Raw genomic sequence first — 16189 nt, forward strand, 5'->3', positions numbered from 1 at the left:
AAATCTAAGCACTTGTTTCTAAAGCAGCTTTAAGGCCAACATCTGGTAAACTCCTACTTCGTGAAATCAACTGAAAAATTCTTTCTAACCATAATAAATCAACAATAAAAAAAATTTATCCCAGGGCGAGTCCATCACAGTGTTAACGTGTTTGTGATTAAGTGTGACAGGTATTTATGTGTTGTAGTAGAAAGTTAATTTTTTTTTTCACAGACATAATTTATTGAAACATGAAAACTCACATTTATATGAGAGTGTATGTATTTTTGGATAATTTTTGAAGAACGTGTAAAATATTTAATTTTACTTATTATATTTTGGTTATGTTTGGTTTGGATTTATATATCTTTTGAATAAAGTGAATATCTAGATAAATATGCATTATATACATGGGTAGATACTTAAAATCGAAACAATTTACTGTGACTGAGCTTATCACCTTGTGGAAATCCTGACTTGTGAAAATATTATCTTAATGTAATAAATTATCCTCACTTTTTAAACTACGCGGTATTTATTTCAAAAAATGATAAAAGAGTTTCAACAACAAAGAAGTCCGATATCGTTTTAGTGGTTTTGAAAGATGTTATCGGAAGGAAACTAAATTTGAAGGAGAATAATTGGATGTTCTATAAATTCTATAAAGTATCGTTGTGTTTAGTGGGTTGAAAATACTGAAGATAATATGATTTATTGCAGCGCTTTCAAGTCGACTAAGGGGAAGTATTCCAAAGAAACAAAGAATTAATTTTGTCAGAAACTTCTAGAGCTTTTACATTCCCCTGAGAAACTGATAAGATTTAAGCGTTGATTATACACATACAGTGTGGCAAGTGCCTACAAACACATTTATTTTTTAAAAGACACAAAAAATAAAAATATAGCTCATAACTAGGAATCAAACCCATGATCTCTTGTATTACCGGGACGGGCGTCCTAACCAAGTTGAACACTGTGACTTATTTATTGAACGTCATATTTGTCGATCTCATATTTTGCAATTCAGAATTAACAATATTATCATCTTGTGAAGTTCAAAAGAAAAATTTGTTCCTGAATATTCATTTAGAATTTTTAAAAGTCAAGGAATCCCATAAAAATATTCTCGGATATGTTTATTCGAGACACTATTTAGGTTACACACCATTTTCATCAGAAACTTTGTTTCCATTTAAAAAGATAGATGTTAAAATTTTTTTTTAAATTAGTTGCAATATAATATTGTTAATTTAGACTTTGAAGTATGAGATCGATAAATATGACAAAAAATAATTATGAGCAATAATTAGTCGACTGAAAATATAAATACAAATTGAAAATATCTCCCGAGTAAAAATACATGCCGCCAACGAGAATTGAACCGTGCCTTCTGATATCCGGTCAGGTGCTCTGAACCACTGAGCTATGCCGGCTTATTTCCAACCCGCCAAATATTTCAATATGTACGAGTACCAGTACATCAATCAACAATTACTGCTTAATATATTTTTCTCTTCTAAACAACCATTTTTTTTGTAGTAAAGGCTTTGTTAGTGATAAATTTCCCACTAAATGGCATCGAGACATATTATATCTACATTTGTTGGTGAAATATTTTGACTTGTCAAATATTTTTTTTTTTTTTATGATAAACTAATGTTTACAATTATTTGTTATCCTTTATGCTGTGCATAAAACCTAGTGCTAAATATGACGTTTAATAAATGGTCCCAATGGTCATGTTGGTTAAGACGCCTAACCCGGTAAGACAAGAGATCTTGGGTTCGATTCCTAGTTGTGACCGTTATCTTTTTATTCTTCTGTGTCTTGTACTGTTTCATGATTCTTTTAGATTAAAAGTATTATCTTCTTCTTCAATGATGTATTAAAATGATGGGTATAACCTTCAAATTAAGTATAAAATAAAAAAAATTGGTTCCTTAATATAAATTTCATTCCATTTTGAACAATATTACACTTGACAGAGTCTAGCGGAAGTTCGGTTTTTGGCATTCCATCTGCCTGAAAATTTGTTTATGTGTTCATTTTCCAGCTTCGAAAAACTACAGCATCCGCCTCATTATAAAAAGCAAACATTACTCTGACCAGATGACTAACTTTGACTAGATGGTTAACTTTAACCGAGCCTTTCAATATAACGGAACATAACTGTATGAAGGAAGTTTGATAAAAGGACTGTCATTGAAATAATTCGTTGCTTTATCACTTAATATTAAATATACTTATTAGGGGAGTTTTCAACACTTCTTTGATTCTTTCAAGATTTCAATAAGTTTGCTATCGTAGATAATTACAATTAAATGCTTAATGGACACAGCTTCATTCTGTTTCAGTCTATGAGTTATTTTGTCGATTTATTGATATACAGATGAGTTCTCGACCTATGATCGGCAACCCTCGGGCAACAATCGGAACCGTTCGGGACCCAACAGTGAAAGCACCGCCATCTTTGACTAACTCTCAAAACTATCCTAACTAGATATTAATAACTGTGCCAAATAAAAAACATTACAATTCGGTATTTGATATTTAAAAACAATGTTACTTAACATGATTGTTTATAATTAAGCAAGTAGGTATTTAAGCACCTACTTATAATATCGTAATTATTTTTTGTTTCGACGTAAGAGAAAATTTAAAGAAATATTTTTTTGGACGCTAGGAATCACAGAAATACAAGTTTTATCACAATTTTTAAGTACGCCAGAAATAGGTCGCTAAGGGATTCTTTTCAAAATATTTCAAATATTGTGTTTTAAGTTCAATGTGCCCGACAAAAATAAATAATTATCGATACAACTTGAAAGTATTGTATTATTTAATTAAAACTTCACAGAGAGTATAATATTAATTTAGTTTTATGCAGTAGGTAGTAATGATGGTGAACTTACCGTGTACTATTTCCGTGATGAGGCTCTCTCATTTTACGGACCAGGGGTTACGATTAGTGTGTTTGTGGGTGAGGTTGAGTAATGGGTACACGGAGAAAAAATATTATCGATAATTTATTAACCTGTTTGGGTCCCGGGTATCACATATGAATCACGCCGTTTTATGCTCAAAAATATTTCCTACTCATTATTGACAGTAAAGACTCCCATATTATTTACCATTAGCATCCATACTAATTCGAAATTAGTTTGAGTGAACTATTATAGTTTAAACCTAGAGGTGAGAATAGTTGAAAAAAGTTATCAAAATGTTTAGAAAAATGTTTCTGGGTTCATTCATTCTTCACATTATTGGTAATCCGATTAAAAACGGGATTACAGACCTTAACAAATGAATTCATAGGTTTCCTGATAAACTTTTTGTAAATAACGAATATATTATCACGATTTCAAAACACGTAGGTATTCACGAAAATCCGAATATTGTCGCATTTCCTCTCGGTAAAGGCAAATGCAAGTGCATTATGAAATTATTAAGGGCGAGTTGTTTCGGAAAAAATCACGTGTGAGAAAGTCATCACAACGTCAATCCACTCAATTTTCCATAAATTGGGTTGTTTCATCGTCCGTCAAGAGAAAATTCAACGAAATATTCATGAAAATGTGATCAGCCGAAATCGGCCGGTTAACGCGATCCGCCATTTTGAAAAAGATTGACGCATGCGCGAACGTCACAATTGCGGTCTGACATATCGTATGTGCCAATTACTGGTGATAACGACCCTCACTATTTTGGCAAATAACGCAAAGAAAACCCAACGATTAAAATTTATGAAGTTAAAGGTTTTGTGGGAAGAAGTTTAGATACCTTTTCTACATAAAATATTGTCGAAATTCGTTTTTATATCGTTGGTTTCCGTGATTTAAAATGACGAAAAAACTGGTAAAAATATTGAAAAACTACAAGTTTGTTTCTTTTGTCGACCAATATATCACAAATTATGACCAACATAGTAGCCAGGTGGCCTGGAGATACCCATCTTTTTAATAGTAGCAGCATCAAAGTAAGGTTGGAATGCGGTGAGTTTGGAGATGAAGTGATTGTTGGAGATGGTGGTTATGGAATAAAGCCATATTTACTAACACCCTTAAGGAATTCCGTTTCTCGAGAACAACATTTATATAAAGAAAGTCAGATCAGGACCAGAAATGTTGTTGAAAGAACTTTTGGAGTTGTTAAAAGATGGCTTCCAGTCCTTTCTTCATAAATTAAAATGCAGGTAGGTACAAGGGATCATTGTAACAAGATCAACCACCTGTATTCATAGACCCCTTGGACGAGGTTAACGATGTACTGGTGCAAGCACCAATCTTTAACAGGGGAGATGACCACGTTCGTCAAACCCTCATTAACTCATATTTTGCCAGATTGATGGACTAATAAATAGTAAAATACTACCCAGCACAAAAAGCCCTATCTTACCTCCTTCTGTACCATTAAGTCTGTCGTCCCACGTGTCGGTAAGGAATCCACATAAGCCGAGTGCTGTAAAACCCTGCATTGCAAGAGAGGTTCCACAGTAGACCGCCTTATAAACTGTTTTCTTACTTTACTTCTCTGTGCAGAACTCGGTTTATATTGATTCTTTACCAACCCATGGGGCAACACTTTCTGCAACATCTTCCGCCTGGAGACTCGAACACATGTGTACAATCTCTTGGTACATGAGCGAAGATAATAAAAGTCTTTTGAATTTCAAAACAATAATGTCTTTATTCAAAAATAGCTGTACCCCGCCACGTGTTGCTGTGGCTCAGTCTGTTTTACCTGTAACAGGTGTCATCTAAATAATGTAGGTATATAAAAACACACGCATATTTGAATGCAACATTGTGTCTAAATTTCAAAGCAATCAATGAAGAACTTTCAGAGATTTTCAACAAACGACCATTTACATATATTCAGAGATAGATAGTTAACATGTACTAAATAATTAATGTAATGATAAATCTTCTATTTATTTTATACTTTAATGTTTATAAACTTAGTAAATTACTTTGTTTATTAATAGAGAATACATACCTACTATTAGAAATGTTTTGAACAACTATCTCACATATATTATGTAATATGCATTGGATCGTTATTGAATGTGAATAGCTTAAGTGTAACTGCATACTCCTACAAAATTTCATAAAATAAATAGAGTACCAAGATGTAGTATATTCTTTTATTTGTATTTTACATAAGTGAGGAACAAAATATATCAAAATAATATAACAAATTAAAATAAAAGAGAAAATAAGTAAGGCACCTACCTACACTGTAGAAATTGAAAAAAAATTAATAAATCGGAAGGTTGCAGGTTCAATTTCCATCAGCGGCATTTATTTTTTCTCAGAGTTTATTTATTTTTAAATATGTATGGGTGTTTCAGACTAATATTTACTGATTATAATAATTTGTTAATATAAATTCAGTAAAAAATAAGAAAATAAAGGTTTAAAATAATATTTATGGTATTTTCCAATTATGTTCTAAATCCTGTATTAACAATTAGTTAATGTTAATTAAGTATTAATCTTAAGTGTACCGTACCATACCGTCTACAGTACCATACTTATCTACCAGGTAACTATGGTACTGTATATTATCTCCATATATAGTTAGTAATAACATAGATCATTCTAGAAATGTATTACATAGTAAATCACATCAAGGTCGCTGTAGCGACTTGATTAGCGATTGTGATTATTTATTTTTTATTAATGCCCTGAAAAAAGTAAAATTATACCAGAATACTCTCTCGGAAGAAAGAATAATTTACAGCAAAAATACATACTTATACAATGGGAAAGAAACATTTAAGAACATAATATAATGGACTAGTTAATTGTGTGCGAATGCATTCATTCATCTTTTTCTAACAATAATTGACAATAATTGAAAAACATTAGAAAGAACACAAAAGATTATACGGCCCATAAAGTAAAGGTCACACAGCATTAAAAATATGCATAATATAAAAACCTGGACATGCCGTGCATAATATTGCATAAAATGCATTTTTTTAAATTTACAGTTTTAAAAGGAAAGAAAAGAAAAATGCGGTCTTACTGGAGTACCCCGTCGTAAGTACACAATGTACATTTGTTAGTATTATCATGTAATATAATGTAGGTAATTGTGAAGCCAGAAAATACTTCATAAGAATTGTGTACATAAAAAAGAGAAAAATTATTAAAATTAATATTAGTACATTAAAGAATTCACCCAGTAGATAGTGAACAGAGGGGAATAAACTGCTTTCATCTCAGTTTAGTTTTAGCATGACTCCGATATTACTCGTTCTTGTCTCAATAATCCAATTTTTTTTAAAACCGGAAATCGGTATGTATAATAGGGGGCGCTTCTGTCAAAAGGGTTGGATTTGGATGCTTCAACAACATGAGAATACATTAACTAATCAGATTATTATCTTAAATAAAGCAACGATAGTGAAATACAAATATTTTGTACTAAAATCTACTAATAGTTTGTTTGAAAACTTGTATTAAGTCAGTCAACAAATTCGTTTACATTTAAAGGAGATGAAATTGCCCTTAGGATTGAGGTTTCTGGGGCGCTGCTATCAAAACGGTTGGATTTGGATGCATTAACAACATAAGAATACATTAATTAATCAGATTAATTTCTTAAATAAAGCAACGATAATGTAAAATAATTGCTTTACACTACACTCTACTAACATCTTATATAAAATCATTCGACAAATTCGCTTACATTTAAAAGGAGAGGAAATAGGTTTTTAGATCGTTGGTTCTGGGGCGCTGCTGTCAAAGGGGTAGGAGTTGGAAGCTTAAAAAAATGTGAAAATGCATTAATTAACCAGATTATCTTAAATGAAGAACTAATATAAAACTAGGAAACATTGTAGTAATTTTTTTATAAATTTAATTTAGATTAAATTTGATAATATTATTATTAAGTTCTGCAAGTGTTTTAGTTTTTTATTATTGTGACAGCTGTTTCGGCTTACAAGGCCATTTTGTAGTAATAGTTAGTAAACTGCAGTCAACACCATAATAAACCTCAGCTATGGCGCTAACCAAACTCCCACCTTCTTCCACCACCAGCTAGCTCCTGCAGCACCAAAGTGCTGATGTCATCGTCAAACACGCTAGGGAGTCCGTCAATCGAAGTAGCCACTATGCTCCGCATAAAATTTGTGTCCACCGCTAGTCCTCTCCTGAATTTCTCTGCTACCGTCCTTGAAGCATTATTAAAAGTCAATTAATAAACATATATACCTGCATGAATTAAACAAAGCATCAGGGCAACGAATTACTAAATATAACAGTTCATTTAACAGCATTATGGCGTTAAGATTAATACCAATTAAGAAATATATTCCAACCTGCCTTGCCCGACGCTTCATATTTTCAAACCGAGCTCGGAGCTGTTTGACAGAATCCATCGCCATTGAAATCGGATATAAGAGTAAGCCATGTCGCCTCTCGTTGTTTGAAGATGACTGCGTCGGTCTTTTTATTGGTGAGAATATGGCTATTCTTCCTCACCAACATTGCATTGTTTCCTGAAAACACATTTCATATTTATAAGTAACAAGATCGTACAAGGAATTGCTGATCTCCTGTAATTGCTGAAACCTGTCTCATTGCACAGAAACACCGGGTAATATTACAAGCGATAATTATATAGAGGTATCGCAAATGTTTTCATTATGATCGTTTATGTTGTTTAGAAGACGAAACTCTACATAATATTATCAAGCTTTACATGGGGATTTAGGAAAACAAAATGCCTCACGTACCTATACGGTTACAAACATGTGTATTATTTATTCATAAAGTTCATATTTATTATGGAAAAAGGGTATAATTTACAATACTTACAGTAAGTTTGGATCCATTTTAAGTTTTCAACATTTGAGACAATAAACAATCACAAAATACAGGCAGTCTAACAACGCGACGGCGGGAAAAAGTTTTGACAGATTGATAAAAATACGAGGTGTTGCCAGCGTAAAAATAATTCCTGTCTCGCAAAAAAATTATTCTCTGCAATAATTGCCCGATTCGGCGGGGAACACTGGAACGGATTATTCAAATATAACGGAAGCTTTTTCGGAGTTGAAACAACCCAATTTGTATTTGAATAAAATCGACGTGAAGATTTTATTACATTTGAATAGAACTCGGGAATCTGAATAATTGTTCAGCTTTTCCGAAACAACTCGCCCTAAGTAAGCAAGATAATGAAATTTATTGTAGATTTATTGTTTTTTTTTAGCAGGAATAAGAGAATGGATTGAATAATTAAATAATAATATCTATTTTTAATGAAAGGTGTTACTTTATTTAGTGTCTTTACATGAGCTTAATTTAATGCTGTTCGCGAGCGCGCGATTCGATCCAGAATGACTCACATCAATGCACAAGCATTGCCGAGGATTACCGAATCGCGCTCGACCCACACACCTGCACAGTTTCTACCTAAGCGTGCATCCACACATTCGCCTACAGAAACATGCAGAACTCAGTTCACCTTAATAATTTTTAGAGGTAGGTCAATTTTATATGTGTTATCTTTTTTGATGAAAAAATGTTTAAAATATTAGTTTTGCTGATTGGGTTTTTGCGCTGTCATGTGTTACAAATACGTTTGTTATGTTAATTCTGAAATGCCGGTTTGTTATAATTGATTTGATTCACTGAATTTATACGTTAAAATCATAATTTTAATTTGCATAGTTTCCGTGTTTTATCAGGTGGGTAATACAAAACATAGTTTCTTTGATAAGGAATAATTATCCTGCAAAAATTGTATAGTATTTATTGGTTTAATTTTCGATACAATTGGATAATAAATGTTTGATTCTGGAACAAAATATCGTGTTCTTTATTAAAACATATTTTTGTTCGTGCTTTAGATTTACTTTACATTCTCGAATAAAATATTATTATTAGTATTTAGAATTCAATTTATATATAAAGCTCATTTACTTTATGTCTATTTAATAAAGCTGGCGATTGTGGAATAGATTCAAATTTCACACTAAATTCAAAACAAAAAAATTCTTTTTTCAGAACTTTAATTTAAAAATTATTTAGTTACCTTAACGAGTGACAATCCCTCAACATGAAACAACCATTAAATTACTTGCGCAAAAGCTGTTAAACTGATTTCTATGTAAAAATTGACTATAAACAACGTAAAGTCACAAAGTGAAAAACTATACTGGGTTGAACACTCGTAAAATTTTTATCACTCTAAATTACGTCAAGGAATTTGGTTGTTTGAAAATGGTGTTGAGTTTTTTACGAGCAATTATGGGCGAACAAAATTTCAATAATCTCATAAAACGCGGGCACAACCACATACACGTATACGCACCCTCTCATAAAACGCGGGCACAACCACACATACGTACACACACCCTCTCCTGAAACGCACACACTCACAGACTTACACCTACTGAGTTAGGTCCGAATTTACCCTAGAAATCGCCGATAACCAATGCAAACATATTTTGTTAAAATTTTAAAATTAATACATTTTTATTCTTACATTTGCAAAATGGTTAGGTTAAAACAATTTCAAATTTAATCATCATCATCAAAATTTTTTAATTCATTTGTATGTGCTTCGTGCGTAACAATGTGTTTCAATGAACTCTATTTTGCTATGAATTTAATGTTATTTTTTAAAATTGGAACAGATTTGTCAAGAAATAAGAATATTCTTTGATTTTTCATATTTGTGCGTGGACTAATAAATATTACAAATTATTGATTTTGTATAGTAATTATCACCATTTAAATGTCTTCAAAGACACGTTTCTTACGTTGGGAATTATACTAATTGAATTTATTGGAAACATTATGGATTTTCAAAAAATTAATACATTTGTGAAATTTCGTTTATAATTTTTTAGCAATCTAATATCTAACTAACTAACTAACCATCACGCCGTTTCACCGAAGGGGTAGGCAGAGGCGACGGACCGCCAAACAACTCAGTCTTGGCACACACTTCTTACCTCATTCACATTCATACATCGTCTCAAACATACTCTTCTATTATTCTGACTCTTGACATGGCCCGACTCGAGTACCTATTCACTTGATCGTGCCGTGTCTTCCTCGGGCGTCCCCGACTTATGCTACCATTCGCATTTGCATCATATATGCTCCTTACACCCATATCTTCGCTCATTCGCTCCACATGTCCAAACCATTTAAGCGTTCCTTTCTTAATCTTACTCATTACGCTTACATCAGCCTTGCACTCTTTGCGGATTTCCAAATTCTTCACACGATCAAACATGGGTTTACCACACATACGCCTCAGGGATCTCATTTACTTTTCTACTTTCATCCTTTCTTTGCCAGTTCCATGCCTCACTTCCATACATCAAGGTAGGTACCAGCCAAAGATATTAGAAGAACGAGATGTGCTATGAGCAGTTCATACTGTGTGGAATTTTTTGGCCCAGTGTCGCCGGTTTTGTTCACCAATACTACTGCACACCTTCGCTTACACTAAGGTATCCGCACTAATACATAGAACAGATTTCTGTGCGTGCACGTCCCGATAGTATTCAAAGTACCCTAATTAGGTAGTACTCCGCCTACGGTCCGGCGGCCAACATAGCATATCTCGTTCTTCTAATATCTTTGGTACCAACACTCCGTTGTGGACTGCTAACTTCGCTTCTTTGGACAATTGTTAGCGCCAACTGCGTTCAGTCCTTCATTAACGGAATTACCTGCATTTATCCTTCTTTCAATATCTCTGTCAGCCTTCCCATCTCTCGTAAACATACTTACTAATCTATATTCTTTAACCTTACAGCCTAATTCGTAAAACCCATAATGTATGTTCTTCAAAATCATTTTATTACATATTTAAATACCCAACACTTACATAACAATCTAATGTCTTTGTATCACAAGATCTCTGTATTTTAAGAGAATTTCTTGAACTTCACATAAAATGAAAATATTTAATTTCATCGATGCATCAATAAGATTTTAATACTTCGTAAAGCCCAAGATATTTATTAAAATGGAAATTATGCAACTCTTAGTTAGACAGGCGTACAAAAAAACACGAAAACTCAGACTGTAAACACAAGCTTTAGGAAAATACACCACAAAAATATCATGCAATAAAACATTCAATAATCTTTCACAAGGCTCACAAAATGAGGGCAACTAAAAGCATTTCGCTTACAAAATTTAAAGATTAAAGAACAAAAAAGGTAATGTATATACAACCGTACTTCATAATATATACATTATATATGTACAACCGTACCTCAAAATATATACAAAAAAGGCAATGTATATATAACCGTACCTCATAATATTTACGTAATACATGAGTATAACCACAATACAACCTTCATTATATACACAACCGTACCTCATAATCCATAATATGATTTTTTTATTAAATTTTAAAATGAGGGCCACAGCACGGGTAAAGCACCCAATGAGGCCCACATGATCAAAAAATGTTGTATTACAGTTTTTTCTAAAATAAAATAATAAATAGTTTTATCATCGATTTTCCTAAAGCATCCTTTTGAAAAATCCCTTTTAACCTTCTTTAAAATCCGGGTCTGCACGTTACCTACATAGGTTACTGGTACCTATATTCAATGATTTAACTTCAGTAATGTTAGCGTTGTACGGCCGGGTATTAAGTACTAGGTAGGATACTGCTTTTAGCTTAAATAAAGTGGCGTTTTTGGCTAACGTTAGGCTATTAACGCATATTAGGGGAGGTCAAGGCTGTTTGGCGTTGGGTTTAATGACTAGGTAATGGGACTGGTTGATGTTTAGTCGACGGGTAAAGGAGGTCCTTTCTCATACGGTGGGAAGTTATCGAAGCAGGGTTATTAATTAATTAGTGGTAATTAATCGCATTTAACCTATAATGCGTAAGCGCACGCACACGTTGAGTGCCGATATTTTGATATTCATAACAATCATAACAAATAACTTAAGATGTTTCAGATATGATTTGAGATTTCCACTACCAAAAGTATTAAAAAAATATATTTTTGGGATATTAAGCCATGTAGCTCAATACGACATGATACATTAAAAATAAAATACTATGAAGAAAAAAATTTAAAATAAAATAGGTATATTGGTTACTTTTTGGTTTTTCGTTAAAATTTTCTGACGGAAAGTTTACCAAGGACTCGATATGAAATTCAAAATTATGCATTTTATAGTCCAGAATTGCTTGCATTGATAAGCTTTAAAATTCCACTACGTAATCTTAGAAGTCAGTATTCATTTCGGTACAGAAGTTCTGGTAATAACTACCATTTGTTTTCCTCATTGCCCAGAATACAGATAGAGGGAAATAATTATACCAAGTCGGTAGATATGTTGATTTTATCACTTAACTAATACGAAATATTATTATTGAAGCAGTTTTGTAATGTGTAGTTAGTATGTCCTTCATTAATATATTACTTTTATTATTCTTTTGTAAAATCCCCTAAAAAGAGAATAATAAATTTATAAAAAAATAAATTGGGTAGCTTACAAATTTCGCAAAATTTACGTAGTAAAGAAAACTGCCCCGTTGTCTGGTTTTGCTATAATTTTCCTTGATGCACCATTAGGTACTAATAGGTTTATTCGTTACCTATACTGCTAGAGCAAACGTACTATCCATTCAAACCTCGTTCTTAACAGAAATGATCGTTTTCAACGCCTTAGAAAAAATACTTCTAGGCAAAAATCAACTTCTAGACCATCCACTTATATTGAATGAGGTTAATTTGTACGTACCTAAGAAGTAAACTCGGGTAAGATCCCATGCGTTTATTTAAACACCGAAAGTGAAAACTTCTGCCTATCGACAAAGCAACGTAACTGTTTAACGTTTCTGCCTTGACCATTGACACTTTTAACATAACATAAAGACAGCTTGGCAACTATCTTTTAACGTATGTTGCAAAATGACCCTTTATACTCAATATTTTGATCTTCTCAGTAATATATTGGTGTAATACCCATTTTATTGAGACCAAATATAAATAAATAAATAAATAGAAAAAAAACAATCTTCTTATGTTTATCAGTTGATTCCATAATATTTAATAAAAACTTGAGGAAACTTTGAAACGTTGAAAATGCGATGTGATGTTTTACCTATGTTTAAAAGAAATATATTTTAAACAACTATTGGATTGTGAATTTACCTTGTGAATTTATTTAATTTTATTTTTGTAAGTCACTGCACGGGAATAGAATTTTTTTATTATGCACGTTATTTTTCAATATATTTTGAGCTGAGGACAATATTCTACGTCACTAGTCAACAGTCGTTTTAATCTTTATTAAAAGAGAGAAAAAAACTTCTTTACTAACAATAATGTACTGTACACTACTGTACAGGGCCCGCAGATACTTTAATAGTACACAACTGCTGACCCTGTACAAATCGCAAGTGCGCCCTACTGTCGAATTTGGCAGCCATCTCTGGACCGGAGCACATAAATACCTGAAAAAAACCCTTGACTCTGTGCAAAAACGGGCGGTCCGTTTGATAGATTCCCCAATCTTAACAAACGGACTGCAATCTTTAGAGCACAGGCGTCAGGTAGGTATGCTGTCCTTGTTCTATCGGTATTACAGTGGAAGATGCTCTGAGGAACTAGCGTCATTGATCCCTTCCGCACCGGTGCGTAGTCGGCATACACGCCAAACACGCGCCCAACATTTGTACACGGTTCACATTTGTCACATGAGAACGGGTCGCTTCTACCATTCGTTCTTAAGTTCAACAGCTCGGCTGTGGAACGAACTGCCGGCCTCTGTGTTTCCTCCCTCCTACAACGTGGGACTCTTCAAGACCCATGTTCACTCCTTCCTCTCCACAAATAGACCCTCCACACAGCATCCCCAAAGATGACATAGGCCCTGAGGGAAATTATTTTCTACAGGACCTCCTGTGTGGAGTTAATATAAAAATAAATAAAAAAACATGATAGTATAAAGTTTGCTGAGAATCGAAATCTAGACGACTGGATGTGATTTCAACCTTTTGAACCAAACGTTACTTAAAAGTTGACGTCCTCTGTGTTCAATGGATAAGACCAAAGATATTAGAAGAACGAGATATGCTATGTTGGCCGCCGGACCGTAGCCGGAGTACTACCTAATTAGGGTACTTTGAACGGTATCGGGACGTGTACGCACAAAAATCTGTTCTATGTATTAGTGCGGATACCTTAGCGCAAGCGAAGGTGTGCAGTAGTATTGGTGAACAAAACCGGCGACACTCGGCAAAACAATTCCACTCAGTACGAACTGCTCATAGCACATCTCGTTCTTCTAATATCTTTGGATAAGACTCTCCAATCGCAGAGTTTGCGGGCTCAAATTCCTATGTTTGCAAATAAACTTTACTAACCTTACTCTTTCTCATCTTCTTCCCCTCCCTCCCCATACCTTAAATTTAACAACACAGACCATAATTGATATGGGATGCCATAGTCTCTCTGGCTCTATACGGATGGAAACAGTTGGTACTCTTGTTCGGTATTTAAATATAAAACAATAATAAACTCCTCTTCTGTTATTCTCGATTGTGGAGAGATAAATAATATATTATATTAGCCAGAAAGACCAGACTATGTTTCCGCTTCCGCTCAGTCCGCTCGGTTCCGCTGTAAAATACATAAAACAACATGCGTGTAGCAAAAAAAAAAGAACGCCGCAGCGGACTGGCGCACGTCGGAACAGTCGGCAATTCGATGTTATTTTTGCAAACGTTTTGCGATTTATTTTGGAAACCTTACGGGACGGAACGGAAATATACACACAAAACGGCGAAGGGTGGTTGGCGGAATTTCCCCGAAGTTCTCCAGCTATTTCAGTATTTCCACAATAACAAAAAGCATGCCAAACATTGAATTATCAGAATTTGATTACAAATTTAAATATTTGTCGAAGAAGGAAATTAAGCTTTTTTCACTTCCTTCTAAGAACCCTCTACGTGTCTTTTGATTTGTTATAAATATGTTAATTATTTTCAGAAAAACTTGTTGACATTGCTTGGTTTGTGAAGCTTAGAAGACATGGCTTATAAATACTTTACTACATAGAAGGAACAAAATATAATTTCGTCATCAAGAGTGGCACAAATACACTGTGGCATCATTTTAATTATATGAAAATTAAATACTTTAAATACACCTCTTTTAATTAATATTATAATAAATTATTATTTTAGAAAGCAATCAATTTGTGATTTGTCATAAATAATGAAAAAAACATTTATTTTGTGTAAAACGACGAGTTTTAAATTAATTTTCTTACCGATTGATTTCGCTTTGCTCAAACATTATTAGGGTAATGCAAAATATTAAATTGGATAGTTAATTTTATTTACGTAAATTAGTTAAATTAATTAAATGTATTAATGTGTACCCTTATGAGCAAAGCGAAACCTGTCGGTAAATAAATTAATTTAGGACTAGTGGTTTTAAAAAAAAGAATTGTTTTATTTTTTTAATTAACAGTGGTGTATACAAAAGTCTTCCATTTACATATGAATAAAATATTTTTTTACTAATTTACACTATCCTTCAAAAACATACAGAAAAAATTAAATAGTTAAAGCTTATAAAAATAATCAAATGAAGTAAAATTTACAAAGAGAAAACAAAATTAAAACTAATAACTATTTTAAAAATGTTAATTCCTTTTTGTTAGTTTTTTCGGTGCTTTCAATAAAATCTACTACCTATATACCAACATCAATATACATGTAACCTACAGTAAATACTATGATGAATTAATCCAAAACCGGACACTGCCCGCACCACTAATTTTTAGTTGCAGATACTTAGGCAATATAGGCAACTATATGGCTGCCACGTAATTAGGAAATAAAGCATCTATAAAGTGAACTTCTATCACGTAAAAAAACATGTTTGCATGGATGCCATTTTGGACAAGCCTATAGTATATTACTGAGATATGTGGTTATAGACATAAGTTGTTCCAAGAAATCTAATACCTAATCTATGTAGAGGGAAAAAGTTGATAGTATGTATAATTGCAACTTAACAGCAAATGTCAAATTATGAGGTTTTATCGAATAAAGAATCCAATATTTTTTGATTTCCATTAACAATATGTCGTTAGTATCTGTCTCGGAAATTAATGACTTGGGTATTTGGTTTGACACGAAACTTCTATCAAGCATATTGATATAATAACCAATAAAGCTTTGAACA

The 16189-nt window shown here is 32.9% G+C and overlaps 1 protein-coding gene and 1 long non-coding RNA gene across 2 annotated transcripts in view; one reads left to right on the forward strand and one right to left on the reverse strand.

Annotated features, from left to right (window-relative positions):
• LOC149418404 (limbic system-associated membrane protein-like) overlaps positions 1 to 16189 on the forward strand; it is a 105022-nt gene that overhangs the window by 48158 nt on the left and 40675 nt on the right. The window lies entirely within an intron of this gene.
• Positions 5209 to 7429, reverse strand: LOC149418405 (uncharacterized). The gene is made up of 3 exons (XR_016302980.1): positions 7310 to 7429; positions 7013 to 7162; positions 5209 to 6750 (listed from the first exon to the last, which is right to left on the reverse strand). It is a non-coding gene; the product is annotated as an uncharacterized LOC149418405 (long non-coding RNA).

Source organism: Hesperophylax consimilis, chromosome 13 (assembly GCF_061612785.1).
Source record: "Hesperophylax consimilis isolate HC1 chromosome 13, BYU_Hcon_1.0, whole genome shotgun sequence".
Classification (NCBI taxonomy): Eukaryota; Metazoa; Arthropoda; class Insecta; order Trichoptera; family Limnephilidae; genus Hesperophylax; species Hesperophylax consimilis.